Below are 23,096 nucleotides of genomic sequence, written 5' to 3'. Positions count from 1 at the left end.
TTTACAAATTAAAGGGTTAGGAAAACTTTGCTCAAACTCAAATGCGTTTATTGTGTATTTGTATTCTGAGCTATTTCAATACATCAAAATGACCAAATGCTTATTATATTTTAATATGTTTTAGCACAAAATGGTAATCATGGCATCTGCCATACTAATGTGAACTTAACTGCTTTGTCTTCTGGCTCACAGAATCCATTTAAAGACCCTTTTATATGTGGCAAGCTGGACAGAATAAAAACATCTCATCTCCTTATCTCCCATGTAAACAGAATGGCAATACCGAGAGTCAAAGGCACCTTTCATGCTTCTGGATCCTGGCTGCTTTTTACTTTTTGCCTGAATTACCCTTACTTGAATTATTCTCAGTGCTGTTATAGCATTTACATTTTTCTTCTGAACTTAAAACTATTGTAGTTGTACTGCAGGCTTTTTCAAGGCTGCCTGTCAATCTTTATTCCTAGAAGTACTGACAGACCCTCCCCAATCCTCTTCCAAGTGTCTCAAAGCTATCACTGTAAATCATGAGCTGTAACTCACAAAGGAACTTATCAGACACATACAGTACAAACTATTGCTGCTGTTTAACAATATTAACAGAGAAAAGGTTTGTTTTTATCCTGCATGTTGGAGAAATGTGCTATATTTGTTAAAAACTATATTTTTCTCTGTCTTTATAATGCAGCACACTGCAAAACATGCACAACTTTCTGTTCCTGACTTTGATAATTATTTTTTTATGAATCACAAATACTTCTGCATTACATTTCCCCACTTTTGCTGTATTGCTACCTCTTGATTTGTTAAAATGTAGCATACTAGCATAAAATCATAATATCCAATTTTGACACTTTAGTAATTATTCTTTAATGTGCTTAAGATTAAATACTGCTATCTTTAATAATATTGCATTTACAGTAAAGAATATCCCCAACAACAGGAGCAGTATCCAAAAGAATTTGGTTAGCTGCGTGTACCAATACTGTTTCAGTTCTTCTCTGCAGTAGAGGCAGAAGTTCAACCACATCGTGCACATTTTTCTTTACTTTTGCAGCTGCTAATGTCAGCAAGACTGAGGACTGTTCATGTAAGTCTGTGGGCAGTACCTAAAAGAATTTCCCTGTCTCTGTGGTGTTATGCTGGCAGAGAAATACCAATACCAAAGAATGTGAAAACTGAAAAAAAGAGATGGTGGGCACTGCCTTCCTTTGATTCCAAGGCAAAGAAGTGAAAACTTCTAAAGTACAGACAGGTTTCTGGTTTGTCTGCACTGGTGTAGTTTCACATACAATTCTTTTTTTTTTTCAACCTGATATCTATTATTATTTGGAGTTTATTTTCTTCAGTCTACAGTGGCAAAAGGGCAAATTCCCAGCCCCCAAGGATACAGTGGGGTCTGGGAATTTGCCTAGTGCAGTGTGATCTCATAGTTGATATTATAAAAACTTGGTGTAGAGTGCAAAAGGACTCACCACCCCCCAAAAAATGTTTTTTTCTTGTTAACTTTTCAAATATTTGTTATTCAAACTTTTTCAAAGTCCACACACACACACACACACACACACACACACACACACACGCACGCACGCACGCACATGCACTTGTATATCTTCATAGCTACAGCAGCATTTCAGAAACACTGCTGCTAGAAGAAAGAAGGGTGCTCACTCCAACATGATCCACAGATAAAAAAATAAATCTCTCTTCTCTCTTATAACGATTTTTGAATGCAGCGGACTTTAGTCATGTAGTACCGGCTGATTTTAAATGCAGAATGCTTCAAAACTTAGTTTAGTGTTAACTTACAAAGATCAATCACTGGACTTCGATGGCTGCAGAGTGAAAGTGTGAACTGGAAAACAGTCTGTGATACTGTCATCTTGAGTAAAATTAATTTACTCTCTATTAAGTACACTGCCTGGATGCCAGCAAAGAAGAAATTAAGATGTCAAGAAAGAAAATCAACTAGAAATAAAATCGTCTAAGGCCAGCTTTGAGAGACAAATTGCACAGGACACTAAGAATAATCACAAGGCTTTCTTTAGTTATGTTAGGAACCTGGGTGGGAATTCCTAGATATGCTCAGAATTAGTCCAAAACGACAAAAAATACACCGAACCCACAGACATTGCCAACATCCTAGCTGACAGGTTCAGCGCAAACTTCTCCACCCCTTCCCCACCAAAAGGGCAAATATCTATCCCAGCAGAGTGCTGCCCCCCTGACATCTCAGATGCTCAGGTAAGAGCCGCCCTCTCCAAAGCAAAAAACACAGCATCAATGGGACCAGACGGTGTCCCAGGCTGCGCCCTACATGAACTCCAAGAAGAACTAAACCCAAACATAAAACTACTGTTCAATCTTAGCCTTACTACAGTATATGTACCCAAAGAGTGGCATACGGCAACAGTGGTCCCTCTCCACAAAGGTGGTGTCTCAACGGATCCTGGAAACTATTGCCCCATAAGCCTGACTAGCTTGGTCTGCAAAGCTATGGAAAGGATCATCATGGACCTCATAAATAAAGATATTGGGGACCTACAGACACTGGATCCTACCCAGTTCGGCTTTGTTAAGGGCAGATCCTGCCTCTTAAACCTGGTCGATTTCTTTGAAACAGTCACCAAGGCCATTGACGAGGGGAAGGTGGTCCACACAGCCTACCTGGACCTTGCAAAAGCCTTCGATACAATACCCCACTCAGGCATTATAGATAAGCTCGCCAGCTTAAATATAAACCCCTAGGTCACTAGATGGGTTGCAAACTGGCTCAAGGACAGAACCCACATGGTTAGAATTGCTGGAGCCATGTCAGACTCCAAACCAGTTACAAGTGGCGTCCCACAAGGCTCAGTCCTGGGACCTCTCTTGTTCGGTATATATTTCTCGGAGGTACAGGCCAACACGGAAGGACTGTGGCTGACCAAGTTCGCAGATGACTGCAAACTGGGCGCCATAATCGACTCTCCAGCCGACACAAGCATCCTACAAAAGGGCCTCATAGAAACAGACAACTGGTGCCAGAGCCATGGCCTCAAGCTAAACACCAAAAAGTGTATAGTCATCCCCTTTGGCAAAAAAGTGCCCACAAATTACCACATAGATGGTAATCCATTAAGTACGGAAGAAGTAATTAGGGACCTGGGGACCCAAGATGATAGCAATATCTCATTCGACAACCACGTGGCCAAAGTGGTTAGAAAAACATTTTATATAGCCCACCTAATCATGAAGGGATTCACATCTAGATCAGGGGAGGTCATCGTGCCTCTTTACTCATCCCTCATCAGGCCCATAATTGAGTACAATGCCCCTTTTGGGATGTACCTTACCAGACACCTGCAGCAACTGGAAAGACCCCAAAAGTACCTCACCAAGAGGATCAAAGGGCTCAAACAGATGCCATATGCTGCCCGGTTAAAGAAACTCCAGCTCTACTCAGTGGCATACCGCCTGCTCAGAGGCGATCTGTGCCTGACATATAAAGCCATGTCCAACCTGGAATTAATGGACATGCTGCACCTCAGAAAATCCAAATCCCATCGAGCTACGCGCTCGAGAGACTTGAACCTCAGCACTGAAATAAATAGGACATGCTGGAGGGACAGATTCATAACCCAGAGTCTCCCTTCACTCTGGAATAAAATTCCAGTCCAGGTTAGGCAGAGTCCCTCACTGACTCTCTTCAAGAGGAATCTTGATGAGTGGCTGGGAGATCGGAGATTTACTCCGGGTACCACTTCTGTGTCACAGTTGGATAGAGGCACAGTATACTAACCTTGAAAAAGGGCATAGGAAAATTTATTTAAAATGGGTGGCAAAAGCCAAACACCCTCTGGCTAGACTTGTAAATGCCCTAGGGCAGATAGCCAAGTATGAACCTATGAACCTAGAAAAGATGAAGAGAAAGCACTGACTTTGAAGAATCCTGCAGTTGTTAAGCAAAAAGCAGTTCAAGCTCCAGCTTCGGTACAAGGTCCAGTAATCTAGAGGAAGAAAATAAGTCAAATGTGCTCAGGTTTATTAAAATAAAAGAAACAGTGAAGGAGTATATCAACTCAAATAACAAAAAACAGGAGAGGTAGAAATGAAGAAAAGGCTTGCTGAGTAGGTGTCTGCTCAAGAAGAGATGTTTAGAAAGTGGTAGAATTAGAAGACAGAGCACATAGGGGAAAATCTACATTTTCTGCTGTACCAGATAAATTGAAAGGGCAGACTGTATTAATTTTATGAAGGCACAGATAAGCAACTGGACTGGTATTTTACAGCAGAAATTGTGGACTGAAAAGACACTGTCTATGCTCCAAATCTGGCCATGGGAAAGCAGCCAAGACATTTATTAGTAAAAATGCAAACCTGTAAGAAGAAAGAGTTGATCTTGACAAAAGGGCAAAGTATTAAAAGCTGGAGACAGCAAAGTATTTGTGGAAAACTATTATTTACTGCACACCAGGCAGAAGAGAAACATTTATCCTAGCAATCAGGGAATGTGAGATTCAAACTGCTGTACCTAGCTGTCTTCAGAATATTTTTCCCTGGGGATCAGTCATTTTCTGAGCTTAAAGAGGAAATGCAAACATTTGTTCGACAAGAAATCAGCCATCAAGCAGAAAGGGGAAAGGAACTCTACTTCTCATCCTGATGATAAAGTACTTGGACAGACTTTTCCACTGTTCCAAAGGAAAATGTTTGTGTAACAGAGAAATGGAAATGAACTGGGACATTGAGGTGAACAGGAAGACCAGCAACATGGGAACTGTTGAATAAATGTGAGACTGCAAAGCATCAATTGTATTTGTGCAATAAGGCTGTATAAGAATAAGTGGAAAGAGTAGATTTTGTGGACTTCGTTAAACTTGTGGGCAACTGAAAAGCATTTTCCTCATTTTATACTACTGTTTGGAAGAACTTTGAGAGGACAGAGAGGAGGAAAAAGGTGAATGTATGTAAAACAATTACTGTTCTTAACAGTATTCCTAAGAAATTTTCATAATATAAACTGCATATTTTATAGTAAAGTAGTTTTAGTTGTTCTTGTATGCAATCAAGTTACTAAACAGATGTCTTTTTTCTCCTCTCCTCTTTTCTTTCTTCTTTTTTGATATTAAGAAATGTAGGCATTACAGTGCAAAAAAGAGAAAAAAAGCTAGACAAAAGCATGTTTAAGCTAACGGGCTATAATTTGGGGTTGTTAAAGTGGGGGGTGAGGTGTAAAAGTACACAGATCATAACACATACAGAGTCAATATGTTCTCTTTACTTTTGCATAGGTGAATGTCTGGATTAAGACTCTTGGCTTAATCTAAGTGGAAATAAGTAAATACAAGACCACTGAATATAATGAAAATTTTACCTTTAGTAATAAATGTTTCAGCCTTTCAGGCTGCAGAATAGGATTAGATTTTCCTTTTTTCTCTCGTATGTTTCGATGGAGACAAGCTGATAATAGGGTAATAAAAGATAGAACACTGATTCCTTTAAGCTAAAATTTAATGATTTCTGAAAGCATGCAAGTTGTTTTCACATCGAGGGGAAAAGATAAAAAAAAAAGAACAGACATCAGTCTAAGTAGAAACACACAGGCAATAACATGCATCTTAGCGTGGATAACATCAACTTTAGGGTAATTAGGGCCTGTGTTAGAAGCTGTCTATTTGGCACAAATGTTCCTATTAGGAGGGTTAAACATTATTTGAAATAGCACACACTTGTGTGTTTGTGTTAAGTTAATACAATATGGGGTGTTTTTTTATTTGAGCATTTTAATAAAAAAGCAAAAAGTCTTCCAAAAATGTGGCATAAGTTCCAATGTTGAAAAGAAAAAAAAAATGTCTAAAGGATTAACCTGCCAAACATTAATGGATGCATGTACCACAAAAGCTGAAAATAAATACTTGAAAGCTGCTATATATAATAGGAGGGACTAAGGACATCTTACCATAATGGCAAAACTATCCATATTATCTGGGAATGTGAATGGACTCCGGTATAGACAAAAAGGAAAGCATACTTAATTATATTAAGAAATGCACAGTGCTACAGAAGACACATTTGGAAAGAAGCGAGCATGTGAATTTGATGAAGTATTTCAAGATGGATATTCTGCAGAAATATCAGGGACAGAGGAAAAGAGGAATAGTTATATTAATTGCTATAGTAGCTCCAGTAGTGATAGAAGAGGGAAAATAAGATTATAACAGCAGACTTGTGGTGGTAAGGGGCTACTGACAAGGGGGAGGATTATGCTTTATGTATTTATATTCCACCTAAAAAGTACAGTTGTCAAAAATTTTACCATAACAGTATATGTCCTTCTCTTCACTGTTGCAGTATTCTTTACCAGTGGAATTCCCTGCTATGGGTAGCCAAACAACTGGCCAGTATACCAAAGCCTTATGATTTTACAGAAATTGTAAATTACATGTATGCTTCCCGCTCATGGCATAGGGCATAAAGGTACCTATCTCATTACTGAAAAGTCCCAGGAGAAACAGTCCAAGGAATTAAGAGGAACATGTGCATCCAGAAGGGGGAAAAAGGAAGATAACAGAGCAGAAAGGGGAGAAGGGAAGGAACAAATACTGCAACATTGAAGAGGACGACATTTTTATTTATTTATTTTTATTTATTTTCTATTTATATAATCAGGAAAGTCCGACTGGGTCTAAGCAGGCGGAGGCCTGGGGAGAAAAGCTCCACAGGTACAAAGTTTACAAAGCGTACAGAAGTGTTGACAAACATATATCAACTATTATACAAAATTAGTAATATTAACAAAGCTTCACTGGAGAACACAATCATATATAGGGTACATATTTATCTTAGGTAATTACTAACAGGCATATAATGATATATGATGGCTAGGGTTGCACACAGTTTACATCTACTGCTATAGTAAGATTTTACACAACTGTACTCTGTCCTTCCATATGACTGTTGCAGTATTCTTTACCAATGAGAGAGTAGAAAAGCTCAACAAGAAACATGGGAGGAGGAAGGCCCAGAAAAGCCCTCAAGAAACGCAGGATAGCTCTGGCAAAGCCAGCTCTTGCTCTAAACATCCAAATTGTAATGCTTAGTGAAGGTATAGACAGAAGTTCAAGTAGTAGCCTCAAGGATGTAATTGGTATCCAGTCCTTTAAAAAAAGCAGCAGAGGAAGCAACAGCTCTAGTAGAATAAGCCTTTACAGAGGCAGCAAGGCTTTTTCCATGAAAGGAATAATAGAAAGAAATGGCATTAGAGATCCACGAGGATATAATTTGTTTAGAAACAGCCAAACCTAGAAATCTGGGATTAAAGGAAGTAAAAAGCTGCTCAGACTTTTGAATGTATTTAGTCTTATCTAAATAATGTATGAGCTGCCTGTGCAAATCAAAGGTGTGAAGAACCTTCTTACTAGCAGACTGTGGAGAAGGAAAAAAGGAGGACAAATTAATAGATTAACAGACAATTTGTTACCCACCCTAGGCATAAAAAGAGGATTAGCATGAAGAGACACCCTGTCCCTATGAAAAACTTAAAAAGGAGCAACAGCCATAAGACGCTGGAGTTCAGACACTCTCTTATTAGCTGAAGTTAAGGACTAAAAAAAGAACAGTCTTCCATGTTCAGTGCTATACAGAAGAAGAAGCAGCAGGCTGAAATGGAGCCTGAGGTATATTTTTAAGAACAAAATTAAGGTTCCAGGAAGGTGCAATAGGCTTCCTAGGAGGTCTGATATGAACGGCACCTCAAAAAAGTGTTTGACATCAAACCTAGAGGCCAGTAGAGGGGACAAAGGCAGACAAGCAGAAACAGCTGAAAGGTCAGCTTTAACAGAAGAATATGCTAACCCAGCATGAAGCAATTCACACAAATGAGAACCAGATGGATCAACACAGAAAGTGCATTCTGGTTATGAGCAAGGCACCAAACAGAACATCTCTTCCATTTGAATATATATAGGATTTCCCGGCCCCCTGCAGAAACCTAAATATGTCCTCAAAAAAAGGTACGCAAAAGAGATCAAATCCCTATCACCCACAATGTCAGCTGAAGAGTGGACAAGAGAGTATGGATCACAGACCCCTTTTCTTGTGTGAGTAGGTCCACCCAGTGAGGTTAACTTGTGATGACTGCCCCTGACTAGGTGCAGAAGGGGGAAAACAATGCTGTGCCAAAAGTGAGTCACCAACAATATTTTGGGGGAGTCCTGTTCTATCTTGAGCAGGACTCCTGGAATCAGAAGGGGAAGGAAGGCATAAAGAAACATCCCCTTCCAAGAAAAAGAAGATGGGGTGTCCACCTAGAAAGATAGGGTGTCCACCTTCCAAGCCAGAGGACGTATGACTCCGGTGCAAAAAAAAAGAGTAATTTGTTGATTTACCTGAGGAGTACCCCACTGATAAACAATGTCTAGAAACATACCCCTGTGAAGCATCCATTCGTGACAGCCTGTGTTTTGTATTTACTCAAAGAGTCTGCCAACTATATTTCACTCTGAAGGAATGTATACAGCCTTAAGAGTCGCTTGATACTGGACAGCTAGGTCCCAAACTTAAAGAGTTAGTCTGCAAAGAAGGTAGGACTGTCCCCCCACCACCTTGCTTCTTGATATACCACATCACTGTGGTATTGCCTGTGAAGACTGGGAGACCCTGGAAGAAAGAGGGGATGAAAGGTCTGAAGGGTGAAAAGAAGAGCTCTCATCTCCTTCATATTGATGAGGTCTAACCTCCGATAAGGAGGACTGAGACTCTGGACCTTGAGTAAACTGACAGAGGCTTCCCACCCAGTGTCTGGGGCATCTGAGAAAAGCTTCTGAGAAGGGAATGGGGGCTGAAAACTAAGTCCCAGGTAGAGACAGTGATGAACCCACCACTGAAGCTCAAGCTTGAGGCATGGAAGAAGAGGGACTAGAAAATCTAGAGGATGAGAGTGTTGGAGCCATACTGACTTTAGGAACCACTGTAGTTCTCATATGAAGTCTGGTTAGAGGAAGCAGAGGAATGGTCGAGGCCATGAATCCTAATGCCCTGACAGATTTCTTGACTGTAACAGAAACCAGAAGAAGGTATTAAAAAAGGTGATTAGAGAAAATGCCTTGAAAGGAAGCAGGGAAGCCAGCATATGAATGGTCTGCAGCCTGCAACCAAGAAACACATGATCCTGAGAAGGAACAAAGACTGATTTCTGGAAGTTTATTGTAAACTCCAGGCTTTGTAACAGACAAACAGTAAACTAGAGGTGTGAGATTTCAGGAGAGGAAGCCTGAATGAGCAGGTCGCTCAGATAAGAAAAGATTTGAACCCCTATCATACTGAAAAAAAAATCACAGGAATGAGGCATTTGGTAAACACCACTGGGGTAGTAGGAAAGGCTAAAGGGCAAAGCAGAGAACTGAAAATGCAAGCAAGAAATAGAGAAACACAAAAACTTCTTGAAAAGGTGATGAAGAGGGATGTGAAGATAAGCATCCATGAGATCCAGGGAGATCAGGAAAGCTTGAGGAAGCAGAAGAGGAAACAGGCTCTGAATGGATAGCATTTGAAAGAAAGGGACCTCTGAAAAGGTGTTGAGCTACAAGAGTTTCAGACTAGGTCTCCAGATGCCTTCCTTCCTGGGAAACCGACAATTCTGGAATAAAACTCCTTCCTCTCCTGGGAAGGGTACACGGCTTGAATGGTGCCTTAGGCAAAAAGGCCCTAAAGCAGTTCTGGGAAGAAAGAAAGAGAGCTGTTTGAGGAGGCTGAGGGATGCCCAGAAAAAGATGAAAGGATTTCCACACCATGTAGTATCCTTGATGGATGATGGACAGAGCCCAAGATTCTTGTGTGACCCTTAACTAAGTGGAAGGGACAAGGAAAAACGAAGGGTAAGGGGACCTGACTCAAGAAAAGGGGAAGCAGACAGTCAGATAGAACCTGGCTTGCTTTGAAAAGGAGGTTTTTGAGAAGTAGGAGTCTGAGTAGACTTAGCCCGAGGAACCAGCCTAGTACCTATCCTTACCTTTTGGAGGATGGCTAGGCTGTCTGCAAACAAAGGCAAATGTAGATGGATAATTCCTCTGGAACTTAGGATCAGAAGACAAAAAATATATTTCAATTCCTGCAAGGCCTTACAACAGAAATATATATAAACTATATACCTGTGTAAATATATATGTTTTAACAGTAGAAACTATAACATACAGGGTTAACTTGCAAAACTTCAATAAATAAGTTAAAATTAAATTGTTTTACGATTGTGCTATAAAAATTCTTTCTCAGTTTCAGTAGCAGACACAATGTCTATAGCGAGAAGTTTTTGTATCATCTTGGAAGAGAAGTAATTACTAGGTTTGAGATGTAGAAGGCCAGAGGAAGAAGAATTTGAAAGAAGGAAATGAGAGTTAAGGCTTTGGGAAGAGGTAAGGATGCCAGCATAGGCATCGTCTGAATTCTGCAACCTAGAAAAACATGATCTTGAGAAGGAGTCAGAGAAAACTTTTTGAAGTTTATTGCGAACCCTAGGATCTGAAGAAGGGAAATGGCAAAATTATTTATTTATTTACATTTGTTTACTGTGTAATGTCTACTGGACAAGAAGTCCTTTTGCAGTGGAGATCCGGGGAGAAAAGCGCCAGTGAACATAGTAACACAATAGCATAAAAGATTTCAAGTTACATAGAGATACAGGTACTACAGAATAAGACAGTAAAACATAGTAAATACCCTAAAAGACACAGTGAATAGCATACAATGAAATTACAAGTCAGTACAAGTACAGATACAATATAAACATTTAACAATGTACTATATATATATATATATATATATATATATATATATATATATTTTTTTTTTTATCAATTGTTTGGAAGGGGGGGGGGTTCTTCTTCACATGAGTTTGAAAGCTGTGACCAGAGTAGTAGAGAAATGGGGGAAGGGGGCTAAAGGTTAGTCTGGAGCAGAGCATGGGCACAGCCAATGCGATAGGAAATATTGTTTTAGTTCCTGCTTAAAGTATCGTGTATGATCAATAGACAGGATTTGCTGAGGGAGTGAGTTCCAGACTTTTGCAATCTTGTGGCAGTATAAGGAGTCACCATAAGAGTTATGTGATTTATTTACTTTAAGTAGGACTTTGTCTGCTGACCTAAGAGAGTTAAGGTTTTTGTAGGGTTGTACAAGGTTAGTTAGGGCTGGGCAGTGATCAGGTTTATATGTCACTGTGTGGGCAATTAATAATTGATTTAGTATGAGTACGTTTGGGAGTTCTAACCAATTTAGTTGTTTGAGGGCAGTATAATGATGTGTTTTTGGTGGTAGAGTAGTTGCAAATTTGGCCGTCTTGTTATAGTAGGATTCAAGTTTGTTTAGTTCAGTTTTACAGAGGTTTGTGAATATCTGAGAATAGAGAAGTGAGGATAACAACTGGGATCTTGCTGTAGCCTGTTTAGTGTGCTCTGAAACACAGGGTTTAGCTCTGTAGAGTGTGCAGAGTTTCATATGGACTTTTTAACAGTTTGAAATTTGACAAACATATAGCTCAATGCATTATCTATGGTAACCCCAAGAAGTTTAGTGTGTTCATCTGGTTTTATTTTAGTGCCACTGGAGGAGAAAATAGAAAGGGACTGACTATTGGCTAGTGAGGAAGGAAAAGACCATAAGCTTGGTTTTATTAGGATTTAGTTTCAGTTGATGGGCTGATGGGTATTTTTCAATGTTGGTAAGGGAAGTCTGGGTTTTCTTTTGAAGTGTCTCGATTGTAGGTGCCGAGCAGATGAGCGAGGAGTTGTCTGCGTAATGAATTATGTTGGCAGGACTAGCAGCTGTTAGGTCATTGGTAAAGGTTGTAAATAGTAGAGGTCCTACAATCAATCCTTGGGGGACTTCTACAGAGATGGGAAGGTGGGGAAGAGAGTTTATTGTCCTATAGGGTAGCTTGCTACCTGTTTGAAAGGTAGCTATGGAACCAATTTACGGCCTCATGGCAAAGGTTGTAATTGCCAAGTTTGCTTAGGAGGATTTGATGTGATACAGTATCAAAGGTCTTTGACATGTCAAGAAGGGTAGCAGAGACAAGTTGGTTGTTATTTTTAAGGTGGTTTATAGAGTTGGTAAAGCTAATGAGCACTGTACTTGTACTGTGTTTTGGTCTAAAACCAGGTTGTGCAACAGATAGGAGGTTGTTTCTTTGGAAGTGATCAATTATTTGTTTGTGTATACACTTTTCTAGGATTTTTGCTAGGGGTGAGAGTATGGCTATAGGTCTGTAATTAGATAAGTCTTTAGAGGGACCTCCTTTATGCAGTGAAATTGATGTGGGATAGTTTCCATACGGTAGGTACATATTGCTCTGTAACAGGGCAGTTAATTAGGATTGATATGGGGTATGAAATAGATGGGGCAGCTAATTTCAGAAACTCACCTGGTAATTGGTTAGCGGGCGAGGGTACGTGGCTTTACTTTAGAAAGTAAATGTTGTATGTAGCTTGCCTGAATGGGTTCTAGTTTAAACTGGGTTTGTGGTGGACTAGATGGAGTGGGTACAGACAGGGGATGGGGTAGAAGTGTCATGTAATAGGGAGGTTATTGATTTAATAAAGTGGGAGTTGAATTGTGATTCGATAGGTTCTATAGTATTATTGGTAGTTGGGACTGGGGTAGTGGGTTTTCCTGGTTTTAGTAGGTGGTTGACTGATTGAAGATTTTGCAACAGGATCTCTGGAGAGGAGGCCTGAATCAGCAGGTTGTCTATGTAAGGAAATACTTGGATCCCCTGAAGGCTGCAAAAAGCAATCACAGGAGCGAGGCATTTCATGAATACCCTTAGGGCACTAGAAATGTCAAAGGGCAAAGCAAAGAACTGAAAACAGGAAGCAACAGAGAAATGCAAAAACTTTCTGAAAAGGGAATGGATCAGAATATGGAGATAAGTATTCTTGAGATCCAGAGACAATATACAAGCCTGAGGAAGCAAAAGAGGAAACAGAGTCTGAAGGGACAACATTCAAAAAGTGGGCATCTTCAGAAAAGTGTTTAGATGTGACAGGTCTAGAACTGGCCTCCAAGTACCCACTTTTCTGGGAGATAGAAACATTTTGGAGTAACCCCCCCCCCTTGGGACACAGGCACTTCTTGAATAGTACCCCGAGCCAAAAGGTCTTGGAGTACCTCTGGGAGAAAGAGAGATTTATTCCCGGGGAGGCTGAGGAATGCGCAAAAAAGCAGGATGGGATTTCCACACCATAAAATACCCCTGGTGAATAAGGGAAAGAACCTAAGAATCCTGAGTAATCTGAAGCCAAACAGGAAGAGAAAAAGAAAGGTGAAGAGAAAAAGGAATGTGGCTGGGAAGAGACTGACAGACAGCACCTGGTTTATCTGGAGAGGAAGACTTCAGAATCCCTGAAGTCTGAGTAGCCTTAGCAGGAGGAGCCTGTTTGCCACTCTTTTTTCCCTTAGTAGGAGGGTGTGACTGCCTGTGAACAAAGGGAGGCTTATTGGGGTAGTTTCTTTGAAATTTAAGAACAGAGCAGACAAACACATGTTTGAGTTCCTTAATGCCTTCCCCTTATCCTGAAGGGACTTAAGCAAACTAGCAGCAGCTTCCTCAAACAAGTGTATCATCAAGAGGGGCACCCATCAACTTAGCCTTGATATCAACAGGCAATGATTAAAGGCAAAGCCAAGAATACCTCCTCATCACTGAACCAAAAGCAGCAGCCCTAGAAGATGCATCATAAGTACACTTCATGGAATGACAAACCACCTGAGGGGAAGTCTCTAACAGGGAAAGAGCAGAAGTTTTACCCTCAGAGTCTGGGAGATCAGAAATAACTTGACAAGCATGACAAAGGAGACCCAGCACATAACTGGACATATGGGTCTGATAATTAATAGCCCTAAAAGTCAAGGTAGCTGAAGTGTAAACCTTCTTACCTATCCTTTCCATTGTTCTGCTATTGTTATCAGAAGGAAGCAACTTGGGCGAAGGAAGTAAATGAGAAGGTTTGTCAGAGGCTACAGACACCACTGAGGGGTCGCAGCAGGACATTTCTACAAAAAGTTAGTTTTTAGGCACCCTATAAATCCTATCAGGTTTCTTGGGAGCAGGGGGCAGAGAATTAGGAACTTTACAGGCACTGGAAAATGCATGTGACAAAGCAGCCAAAACAGGAGGAATAGCAGATGGTTTCAGAGATTCCATCAGCAGCAACTCATAGTACCTCTTATGGATTTCAAAGGCCTCAGCACAATCCTATTTAAAAAAATGTCATCATCCTGGAGATTGTGTCCCCAAAAGAAATTTCTTCAGAGGGAGTATCAGGACCGTTAGATTCCTCTTCCTCTGACCTATAGTGTAAAGGAGAAGGAATTTGGGAAGAGTAAGCAAGGGATTCCTCGTCAGAATGTGACTCCTTCTCAGAGGAATTCTGTTCCCTGGGCCTTTTAAGGAGAGTAGAGGACGGGGGGGGGGGTGCTGAAGAGAAACCACTTGAGGAGGTTTTAATGCCATCAAAACATTAAACAAACCCCAAGTGAAGGCCTGACACTCACTCTGTGGAGTTCCAGGAGTAGGACGGGGATGTTTATTTTTTTTTTGTTTTTTTTTCTTTAATGGGATGTCTACCCTGTAAAACTTAGAAGGCTCTGACTCAGGATGGCATTCAATAACAGAAGTTGGGACTTCTTTCCCAACTAAAACCTGAGCATCACCCTTAGGCCCCTTCGAAATAATTAACAGTAGTTCCCCTTGAACGCCTGAAATGGACATCTGCAAAGTCCTCATTGGACATGCCAAAAAAGCCTGATCCCCGCCAGCCTCCAACCCAGCTGAGGGAAAGAAACCCAACAACAAAGCTAACTCCCCTTGAATGCCTGAAATGGACATATGCAAAGCCTCATCAGACATGTCAAAAGCCTGATCCCAGCCAGCATCCAACCCAGTTGAGGGAAAGAAACCCAACAACAAAGCTGGGCAAAACTCTGAGTTCTCACTGAGCTCAGGAGCAACATCTGGTAGTGGCTGGATAGCGGAAGATTCTAATCATTTTCTCAACCTTCCTAATGGCTGACGCTTGGGGTGGTAAGTTCCTTTCATGGTATCCTTAACAAGAAGCTTAAGTCGCTGATTCTCCAGATACAAAGCAAAGGAAAAAGCCTACTTCAGAGTCTTCGGTACGAAAGCCTGACAGATAGATTCTCTATAAAGACGATACGACCTGCTCTGTCTCCTACACTTGCATTTACCCTTTCTGGATGACATTAACCCTCCAGAATCAACCAAAAATCAAGAAAAACAAAACCCCAACAGGCACTTTCTGCAAAGGCTCAGAGACCAGCAAGCAGGATGTAGACAGTCAGACCGATGATCAAGACATGCGTTCAGACTAGCTGCAAGGACATAGGTATTGAGACAGAAGATCGAGAGATCCGTTCAGACTGGCAGCAAAGAAGCTCTGAGGAGGGTATATCTAGACGTCACCTTTTTGCCCTACACTATGCAAAGAGCATGTGTGTGACGTACAGCATAGCTTAAATCAACGGTAGGCTTTTGTATACTAGCCGGATGTCAGGCTACTAAGGCAGGGAATTCCATTGGCTAAGAATACTGCAACATGTGAATGGAAGGACATAACTGTGGATACCCTATATCTTTGCAGCTGGGAGCTTTACTAGCAGATACTGTACATCTAACCTACTTAAAAGGAACTTCCCTCTGAAAATAATGTATTTTCTGTAGGACCCTGTAAGTTTATATTAATCAAATGCTACAATCACATACTAACCAGATCAATAATTTTATTATCAGAATATATACCAAGTGATGAAAGACCGCCTTTTGTAAAACAATTTTTTGGTAATCTTTCAAATATAAAAAACAAATTTTAACTATATTACAGTAGGGAATTAGAATATGAACTTTTGCCACACTTATGACAAAAAAGCTCTAATAATCCATCAGACCAAAAGAACATTTTGTTATGAAAAATATAATAACTACATTGGATGTTTTTGATCCCTATTGAAAAACATATTCCAGAGCCGAGATTTGTCCATTTTCTTCCGACTACACAAAACATGGTCTAGAGCCAATTTCTTTTGTTCAAATCATGGTATAAATATGTCTTAACTTTGTAACAAACAAAGAACTTTTTCAGACCGTTGTCATATATTTTAAATTAAAAGTCAAGCAGTTTAAAGTAATTGCAGAATAAACCCATACATTCTAAAAGAGTCTGATAAAAATTTCCAATGTCAAAATTTCTCCTCTGGAAGACTTATCAGTAACCCAGAAAGACCTCAAATCTCTCCAAGCCATGTAATTAATCTCTTATCTTGTTGAAAATTTTGGCCGGCTTTGCTAATACTGCCTCTAAACTTTTGGCTAGCTTACTAAAGTAAGACATACTTCTAATATTCTCTCCATAAAAGAAAAGTTGACAATTACTTTAACAAATTCTTGAAATCTTCTAACAAACTTATAAAAGAAAATTTCCTTGTAAATACAGACATTGTGCCTGATTCCAAAAGACTTGCTCTCAGTGCAAGTGATCATTTACACAGAGCAGGTCTTTTGAAATCTGGCTCCCACTGTAAGCATGATTATATATAAGCCTTACACTGAAGTAAGTCTCTTACACTGACAGCTGGTCTTTCAGAATCAGGGAAGACTTGTGCTGAGAGCAACTTTTTTGGAATTTGGCCCCTTGAGAATTTTCTTGTGAATTTCAATCCTTCTCAAATACCAGGAACCAAAAATACTGCAGGATAACCCAGAAACAAACTGTTTGCGACACTTTATTGCACTTTAAGCACTTTCATCCATAACTGCAATTAAATGACTTCACAGCAAATAAGGTCAATCCTCTATCTTTTAAAGATGGTCAACCAAATCACATGACAAAAAAGTGATATGTCATCCATTTTGTAAATTAATCAGAGGCTAAACAAGTCTGTAAAGTGTTAAACTTTTACACAAATAAAAATTAAGAATTAAGTACACATGAAAAATTGCTCATAAAATGCATGGATACCAATTATATATTTACATCTCTTGTTCTCTATCAACTATTGTACTTTTTCAGCAAGCACTTTTAAGTACACTCACTAGGCTCACTGACAGATATGTACATCATACTCTATTTTTTTTCTTCTAGATACCACCCTCTGACTAGGATCTACTTTGTCCAATGCAACAAATACAAACTTAACTTTTTCACATTTGTTTGCATGTTTCGCTACAGCAATCTTAAAATCATTATTGGGTATACTGTATACATGCACATAAATTCTACATCGAAGACTGCTCTCTGTCCATTACAGCACAGTCAGTGTACTTAAAATGCGAGCTGTAAAATAACAATATCAGATAAGGAAAAATAGATTTAAATAATAATGCATATGGGAGTCTTTATAAGCACTTGTTAAATAAGATAATACATACATTCTTTTGGAATAATATTATAAGAGCAAGTTTAAAAAAACTACTTGACCAAAAAAAAAAAAAAAAAAAAAACAAGGCAGGTTGAAAATTGGAAATATCAAGCTCTTACATGGCAATAAAATAATCAGTTTACTATACATATCCTTATGGATCACTACTTTCACAATGCAACTTTTGGAGAAGATCGCCCTCTGAAATCTACACCATTTCTAAACAAAAAAACCGAGGCAACTTGCTGTACTTCCCAGTTACCTTAAATTATTAATTCTGGTTCTTTGCCTTCTCTCAGAAACAGAAGATATAATCTAGAGGTTTAATTATGGTAATTGTTAACAGACAATCCACATGCTTCCCCTGAAGCATCATCTTTAAAGCTCTCTGAATTTCATATGGTAGCAAAAGTGCACCTAGTTCACTTAGCTGATAATCAATGTATCATTTCAAAGTTACATTAATGAAATGGTGTCTTCTTCCCTGGGGTTTAATTCTATACTAAACCTAATTAGTCTAATGACCCTAAAGTTCTCCTCCATTTAAAGGTAACAGTGAAAATCCTGATTTTGTCTCCAACTGGATGGAGTATTCGTGAAATTCCTAAAAACAGTTTTCCCTCTCTTTCTGTTTTCTTTTATTTTTACAACAGGGTAATAAACTCTAAATAATTATCTGATACACCTTTACAACTACTGGATTACACTTTTAAAAGATACACAGACATTTCCACACTAGTGCAATACCTGGCAGAATGAATATAAATGTATTTTTCAAATGCATGTGCCAATAATTTCTATTGCTAAATAATGCCCACTACTCCCTCTACAAGTTAATAGCTATGGGCAAAATATCTAGCCCTTTATGCAATACATAAAACCAATTCAACAAATCATCTTCTTTCGGCTGTTCCAGTTAGGGGTCGCCACACAGATCACCTGTTTCCATTTCTTCCTGTCCTCTGCATCTTGCTCTGTCACACCAACCACCTGCATGTCCTCTCTCACCACATCCATAAACCTTATCTTAGGCCTTCCTCTTTTCCTGTTACCTGGTAGCTTCATCCTTAGCATCTTTTTCCCAATATACTCAGCATCCCTCCTCAGCACATGTCCAAACCAATGTAATCGTGCCTCTCTGGCTTTGTCTCCAAACCTTCCAACCTGGGCTGACTCTCTAATATACTTATTCCTAATCCTGTCCAGCCTCGTCACACCCCATGCAAAATCTTAACATCTTTAATTCTGCCACATCCAGCTCAATCTCCTGCCTTTTTGTCAATGCCACTGTCTCCAACCCATATAACATAGCTGGTCTCACTACCCTCTTGTAGACCTTCCCTTTCACTCTTACAGGTACTCATCTGTCATAAATCACTCCTGACACTCTTCTCCACCCACTCTATCCTGCCTGTACTCTCTTCTTCACCTCTCTTCCACACTCACTGTTACTCTGAACTATTGACCCAAGTATTTAAACTCATCAACCTTCGCCACCTCTACTCCTTGCATCCTCACCATTCCTCTATCCTCCCTCTCATTCACACACATATATTCTGTCTTAGTCCTGCTGACCTTCATTCCTCTTCTCTCTAGAGCATATCTCCATCTCTCCAGGGTCTCCTCCACCTGTTCCCTACTCTCACTACAGATCACAATGTCATCTATTTTGGAACTATAGTTCAACTAACTATGTTTAGGTATGTATAAATCAATGGCTTCAAAACATACCAAATAAAAAAGATGATGTTCAAGTCCATAAATAGTTCAACTGCCTTCCAAACATAAGCTTACTGATTGGATGTAGTTCTGAAGAACAATATATTCTGTTGTGTTTTGCTTCAGCTTGAGTGTTTTTATGTAACACATTTGTTAAAGGTGTAAGAAAATACTGGTTAAAGAGAAGAGTTATCTTTACCTCTGCAGAAGTCATACATTCAATTTTGTTAGAAAACTGAAGTTTATATACAAAATTCATAGTTGCTGAAAACAATATCCATTCTTATGGAGTAATGTAGCTAACATCTGCTACAGTTCAGAAGCTCTGTCATACTCAATATCTTATGCTCTCTCGTTTTAATTTCTCCAAATATTTCGTCTAATAGCATGATGGGAATGGATCCCATTCGTAAGTCAGGATATAATTTAAGCTCATGAAATTAGGATTGTTTAAGTCTTTGATGTTATCCAAACATGCTCTTCACAGCACCCACAATGTGGCCAGTATTGACTCCTGCAGTTTATACAGAGTTATATGTATAGGTAGCATATCCAAATATGACTGCTGATTCTTTAATAGACCCATTGCTCCTACTACTATTGGAACTGTCTGGGTATCTTTCTTTCATATTACTCTCGATTCTGCCTGCAAATCCTAATATTTAATGACTTTGTCTCTGTATGTGAGACACTGTAATCGCTAGGTGTAGCATTTCAATGATGCATGCTACTTTTGTCTTTATTAATGGACTACACTATTTGGCTTTCTAGCATCTACTTTTGAACTGTTGGTAATAGATGACACCATGTGATGTAAACTTAATCATTCTCTATAATGCTTTGCTGTTTATGTTTTCAATGTTTCTCAGCTGCTTCGATATCGTAGTGTTTGCACAATCCCAGTGCAACAATGTTGCCACTTTATTGTGCCTTTCAGAGTATGTTTTAAATAAAGAATTTGTATTTGTCTGTTTCTGTCACATGTTCAATGGACTTTGTAAATCAATGTGTATGCAAGTCTAACATCCTGGGCTGCCACTATTAACTTTTCATCTTTTGATTTCAACGTACAAATCCTTTGCCATTCCTGTGTCAGATCCTGATCAATATACAATATGTGATGACCTCTGATTCCTTTATTATCACTGCCTCCATTTGTAAGTCCTGTACTATGCTCTCAGATTCACAATGTACAATTTTAAATTAGGAGATGTTGACCAATTTTTAAAAGACCTTAAGTTCTGGCTCTACACTTAGATTTCTTGCTGTTAATGTGTTTTGATTACAGTGATAATAAGCTCTTGCAATTTGTTAAATAAAACTGCATTTCTTATATGAACCAGCCTGCATAAAATGTTATGTGTTTGTTAAACATGGTTTGAAGTAGGTACTTCAATATACAACAGAATGATGGCAGAGTTGTTCCATGTTTCTTGCACAGTCATTGTCCATGCATTAGCCTTCTCCCATTCCAAAACACACACACACACACACACACACACACACACACACACACACACACACACACACACACACACACACAGCTACAGCTGTTCAAAATAATGGAACTCGCAATCATAAGCTTGAATGGCTACTGCCCTGATTGCCCACCTGGCCAAGCAGCTGCTCAAACTAGAACAGGAGTTCAGGGATGCATCTACCACAATGGTCACAGGCAATGAAGATCTCATCATGGAACTGGTAAGGAGGGGGGGAATGGGAAGGGGGAATTTAGGTGTAGGGAGCAATTGGGAGTTGGTGCTGGATTAGGGTTAAGGAGCGGAAAGTGGATTTTTGGTTTAGGGAGTGCTTGAGGGTTGTTTTTATGGTTAGCATCTGGGTTCTGGGAGACAGCTCACTGGTGGTGCATGAAAAATGGGGTGGTGGGACTTAGGGTATTGGCAACATGAGCAAGTGGCAGCAGGGAAGTGTCTTGTGAACTAAGATACGCGAGCACCTGTAGTAGACCTACCTATACAATTATATCTATACCTGTCTATACATATATGCATACATATGCATGTATGCACATATATATTTATTGACTTTTTGCTAGTTTCAGTAAGCAGTTTATACTCTCTCCATTTCCGTAAAAAGACATGACCCCTCAGCAGCCGGTTTCACAGTATTACCTGCAAACTCAGTAAAATCATTCTTGTCTTCCGATAGATTGTTTAAAAACCATCACAAATCATCTCCTTAAACCATGTACACTTCTCCGAAAATTACAAACATCTCTTTACTAAATATGGCCAGCACTCATTCATAAATCCTGAAAACAATCCTTGGTGTATGATCCAACTCACAGGTGGACTGAATTACTTTCAAATATACCATATCAATGAAAGCCAGCACCCTGTATGCAATAATCGGATATTCTTTTATTTTGTTACAATAACAACTTGATAAAAAGAAGCAGTCTGGCTAGAGGTAAACAACAGAGACCAGTTTTGCCCATTGGCATCATTAGTACGTTACAGGCTTACATGGCTCATCTACATTATAAATTTGACAGTTTAAAGCAACCACAGTTATTTAAAGCCTTGTATATATTTAACCTAATTTTGTTTTAATGCTAACAGGTCACTTTAAATATGAACACTTACTATCACTTTATTCCTATCCGTCAAGCATTAATATTGTATATTGGCTTGAACACATTTAAAAGATATACTATCACTTTCAAAAATATATATTTTTTTGAAAAACAAATCTCATTTAAGCAGATTTCAACCAGTTTATAACTGGTCTTAACTTTATAAGTAACAAGGTTTTTGTCTATAAATGGAGGAATGTACCGAAAGTTGCTTCCAAAATGTTTATAGAACTTTGAGTTGAACATTATGAGAAAACTCTCAGGATTAAATGAGAAGTTGAATAATTTTGAACTATTACAGAACTTTGTACAACAAAGTGAATATGAAAGCATGTATTCAAATTTTTTAAAAGAAGTTAAAACATTTTGAAGCAGAATTGCTCAGTCAGAAATTAAAGAATTACAACAGAGATTTGAGAGACTGTCAAAATGATGTCGTTTTTTGTTAAAGGCAGCTAAACATGGTTTGATTCACTTAAGGTAATAAAATGAATATCTGGAATAAAAGAAAGAGGATGTTCTGTCTTAAAGAGGTCTAAAGAAGCTAGTAATATGAAATCAACAGCTTCAAATTTATCTTCAAATTACTCAAATACAGATACAGAGACAGACATTGGTGAATTAATGGATTTGAATTCACCAACCAATAAAAGATCAAGGACTGCAAGGGACCCTTTAGACAAGCGGGAGGAAAACATGGGAGAAATAATTGAAAAGCTCTTTGGGAAAATCATGAAAATGTGACTGGCAATGTATCTGAAAATGATTCTAATGAAAATGATTGGTTATTAGTTTGTCATTATATATACCATCAGATGATTACATAGAGATACTAAATAAGGGTTTGGGATTTTTGTGCATCTCAATATACTACCATCATTGACATTAAAAGTTTTTGTTGTGATCTAAATTTTAAGTACGATTATATTCAAAAACAAGAAACAAATGAAGCCTCTATTATTTCTTTTAAAGGTAAAAAATCGAATTTTCAACCTCCATACCATCCAGCAGTTAGAATGTTTAAACAATTTCTTTGTGAAAAACATGCAAGCCAAGATACTATCTTTAATAATTATAATAATAATTTGAGTAAAAGACAGAAATTGGTTTTAGATAGACTGATTTATAATGAACATACATTTGTGTTAAAAGCTGACAGAGGTGGTGTGATAGTTTTATGGGATTCGAGAGAGTATGAAAAAAGTTAAAAGATAGCTCAGTGACGACGTTTCACATTATAAGTTACCACTGGATCCGGGGTCTAACTTCAAACTATGGGCGGATAGTTTTTTGATCGAGGCTAAAAGCAGTGGAATTATTTCTGATTAGGTTCATAGGTTCATACTAGGCTATCTGCCTAGGGCAAAGCTACAGG

The 23,096-nt window shown here is 38.9% G+C and overlaps 1 protein-coding gene across 2 annotated transcripts in view; it reads right to left on the bottom strand.

The window, feature by feature from the left end:
* POLR3G (RNA polymerase III subunit G) overlaps positions 1-23,096 on the bottom strand; it is a 567,212-nt gene that overhangs the window by 132,969 nt on the left and 411,147 nt on the right. The gene's annotated exons all lie outside the window — the stretch shown is intronic.

This window comes from Protopterus annectens, chromosome 2.part2 (assembly GCF_019279795.1).
Source record: "Protopterus annectens isolate FY-2018-M chromosome 2.part2, PAN1.0, whole genome shotgun sequence".
NCBI lineage: Eukaryota > Metazoa > Chordata > Ceratodontiformes > Protopteridae > Protopterus > Protopterus annectens.
The sequence above is the reverse complement of the archived record's forward strand: the minus strand, read 5'-3'. Positions and strand labels throughout refer to the sequence as shown.